General features: G+C 39.6%; 1 pseudogene; it reads right to left on the reverse strand.

The window, feature by feature from the left end:
* Window positions 1-2767: 2767 nt before the first annotated feature.
* On the reverse strand, window positions 2768-2866 carry LOC127133529 (uncharacterized; annotated as a pseudogene).
* Between the last annotated feature and the right edge of the window lie 1137 nt (window positions 2867-4003).

The raw sequence follows: 4003 nt of genomic DNA on the forward strand, positions 1-4003 counted from the left end.
GTGGAGTTAGTCCTTAACAAGTTAACTTGCAAGTCCATTCACTTTGTGGAGGTCTTATTGGGATCACTAATATCACACGAGTAGTCGTGGTTAGGCATTACTCTTTCCAATATGAACCCTAGAAACCAAGGACCTTAGATACCTAACCCATTTTGGCCTATTTTAGGATGTAGTGCGAAGGTCGTTCAAGTGTAAGACTTGATGCGAATGTTACACGATACTACACTCATAAGAGCCCCTCTCGAGAATATTTTTGGAGGACGAGTAGTCGTTTTATCCGATAATATCCGAAAGATGGGATGATGACTATGGGAACCTTTTAGAACATGATTGTCAGGTTTAACCGTAGTACACTCCCGTTGGGTGGTTCTTAACCGAGACTCCATGCTCGTGACTCACAACAAACCTGTGATTCGCGGTCAATCCGTTCTCGTATATCCTCAAAATCAATGGATCTTGGGTGTTTATATGGTATAAAATCTAATCCACCAAAATAGATGATGACACTGAAATTCACCGTATTTTCGACTCCGATTTCGCATGCATTTTAGTTGTTTTATTATTATTTTGTTTTGTTATTACTACGTTTCTCTTTGTTTTCAGGTTTTCAGGTTTTCAGTCTAATCGGAGCCCAGATCGAGAAAAGGAGTGAAAACGAGCTAAAAACCCTAAAATTCAGCATTTTACACTTGTGGCTACCACTGTGGCTGGCGCCATGGGTCCAGCCATGACGTGTCCTAGCTCAACTTCCCTCAACTACCACGTTCCCCACTACCTCCACTTGGGCGCCATACTTTGCTCTTGTGGCGGGCGCCATGGTGTTGTGGCGGGCGCCACAAGAAGAAAAGTTTTCCCTCCCAATTTCAAACTGAAGGGCATCCTTGTCTTTTCCATTATTTTACTTGCCTATAAATAGAGACTCAAATTCATTTGTTTAATCATCCAAACTTAAAGCAAATGCAAACTTAGAGTAAACTTAGTTTCACTTAGACATATATTCAGTATTTTAAAGTGGTAATCGCTTCACATCGAGGTGTTACCACAATTGTGTAATCAAGTCTGTGATCGAGTCTGTAATCGAGTTTGGAGCACTTTGGAAGGAAGTTAATCCTGCCGCCATTTTCATTTCCGTTTCGCATTTTATTCAACCCTTTGATTGGAGCAGGTTTTTATTACTTTGCCTTTATCTACTTTACTTTCCCGCACTGTCTTTACTTTATTTACTTTCCCGCATTGTCTTTACTTTATTTATTTTCTCGCACTCGCCTTACTTTATTTATTTCCCGCACTCGCTTTACTTTATTTATTTCTCGCACTCGCACTACTTTTATTTACTTTCCGCACTCACACTACTTTTATTTACTTTCCGCACTCGCACTACTTTTATTTAAAGTAAAATGCACCTTTACTTTACCATGTCTAACTAAATCTATAAAGGTTAGAATGTAAGGATCGTAATTGAACCGATAATCCGTACAATTGTTCGTAGAAAACTTAAGGGCTATTTTGACTTTCAACTTAAGTTTTCCCGCACTTAATTTCCGTTGGGTAAGATCGGAAGCCGTTCAACGTCTTTTTAAACTGAGTTATTTTTAACTATTTCAAATACAGCAAAAGCGCTTTGTTTAGTTCATTAGGAGTTTTTAACTTAAAAAGAAAAGTGATTTTAAAACTATTTTCGGATGCGTTTATAAGTTTAGAGTCTGGTTCGTGAGAACCTCTTTTGGTTAGGAAATCCAGGTTAAAATACTTTTCAACTTAGTCAAGATACTATATTTCTTAAAAATAGGTTTACTACTCTAACGCAATGCGCGCCTTTTTATAAGTGACAATAAGAGGGTTTGATTAGGGAGTACAATTCAGTTCTGAATACGCAAAGTGACAGTTCCTGTTAAATTGGTTCTTTTCAAAGTAGGAAACACTGCCCATAAGTAGTTCTATTAGCAAATACTTGGATTATTAATTGATTATGTGAATTACATTCGAGCCTGTCTTTATCAATTGAACTTAATTTAATACTTTACTTTTCATTGCACACTCTAAAAACCCCTATTTTGATTACCTTAGGTAAACACCATAACAATAGATAACAATAGATAACGATAGATTGACACTTGGTCTCTGTGGATTCGACAATCTTTTATATTACTCTGACGCGTTCGTATACTTGCGAAAAGCACGCATCAAGTTTTTGGCGCCGTTGCCGGGGACCAATTTCGTCAAATTTCGTACCCTGTTTTTATATCGTTTAGACTTAGGTTATTACCCGCCGGTCAATGCGAAGAACTCGCAGCACCGGAAGCTTATTATACCCTCTGGCGGAACCTGAACGTTACGCTCGTGCACGATTATTTTTCCATAGAATTAGGAGAGCTATGGCCGAAGATCAAAATCATAGACCTCTTAAGGATTTCGCCCAACCATCCAACAAAGAACCTAGTTCTAGTATAGTAAACCCAACCATCCCAGCTAATAATTTTGAACTTAAACCCTCCCTGTTGCAACTAGTGCAACAGAGACAATTCGCAGGTCTCGCTACCGAGAACCCAAACCAACATTTAAAAATCTTTCTCCAATTAGCAGACACTTTTAAAACCAATGAAGCTTCTCCTGAGGAAATCCGTTTAAGATTATTACCTTTTTCCCTTAGAGATAAAGCCCTATCTTGGTTAGATTCCCTTCCACCCAGTTCCATTACAACTTGGGATAACCTTAGAAGAGTATTCCTTGATAGATACTTTCCCCCAAGTAAAACCGCCGTTTTTCAAAACCATATAACTAGATTTACCCAGAACCAAGGAGAATCGTTGTTCGAAGCTTGGGAGAGATATAAAGAGTTGTTAAGAGCATGCCCACATCATGGTTTAGAAAATTGGTTAATCATTCAAACCTTCTATAATGGACTTCACTATAACACTAAGATGACCATCGATGCTGCCGCAGGCGGTGCGCTGATGAACAAACCTTATCCTGAAGCTAGTGCCCTCATCGAAGATATGGCTCAAAACCATCAGTCATGGGGAGTCGAACGAGCGACAATTGAGAAGAAGGAAGCTCAAGGAGGAGTACATGAACTAAGTTCTATAGACATGATGCAAGCTAAAATGGACGCATTATCCCTCAAGGTCGAGCATATGTGCATAAACCCGAATACTGCAACCGCAGTTTCGTCGGATTGTGAGATATGTGGAACCAAAGGACACCAATCTGCAGAATGTAGTCTATTAAACGAAACCCACTCTGAGCAAGTGAACTACACCCAAGGCAACCCATATTCGAATACCTATAACCCTTGATGGAGGAATCACCCGAACTTCTCCTATAAGAACAGTAACCCTATCCAAAATAATGCACCTCCGAGACAACCAGGTTACCAAGCCCCAAGACCAAATCAACCTATGCAACCTATGCCACCAAAGTCAAGCCTTGAGAAAATTATGGAAAATTTTATCACTGCTCAAACCCAACAAAACAAAGAGTTCATGAACCAAAACATTCACGTTAACGAACTGATTACCCAATTAGGAACCAAGGTTGACCAAATAGTTACTCATACTAAGATGCTTGAAACCCAGATCTCTCGGGTAGCTTTAAACCAAGCCCCCTAGACTACACCTGGAGGGCAGTTCCCTGGACAACCTCAACAGAATCCGAGAGGGCAAGCCAATGCCATTACCCTACAAAGTGGGAACGCTTATGATGAGCCACCAAACCCAAGATTGAGTGAACCCCAAACTTCTAAGGAATATACCGAACCCACGGACGAAGTAAAGGAACCAGAGGAATCTCGAAACCAGGAAAGTCAAGAAAAAGGAGAAGAACCTAAAGGTAAAACTTACATACCACCCCCACCATATAAACCACCTATACCATATCCGCATAGACTCAAACAAACCCAGATCAATAACCAGTATCAAAAATTTATTAAGGTTATAGAAAAACTTCACGTAGAAATCCCTTTCACATAATCCATTACCTAAATACCTTCTTATGCAAAGTTTCT

Source organism: Lathyrus oleraceus, chromosome 3 (genome assembly GCF_024323335.1).
Source record: "Lathyrus oleraceus cultivar Zhongwan6 chromosome 3, CAAS_Psat_ZW6_1.0, whole genome shotgun sequence".
Classification (NCBI taxonomy): Eukaryota; Viridiplantae; Streptophyta; class Magnoliopsida; order Fabales; family Fabaceae; genus Lathyrus; species Lathyrus oleraceus.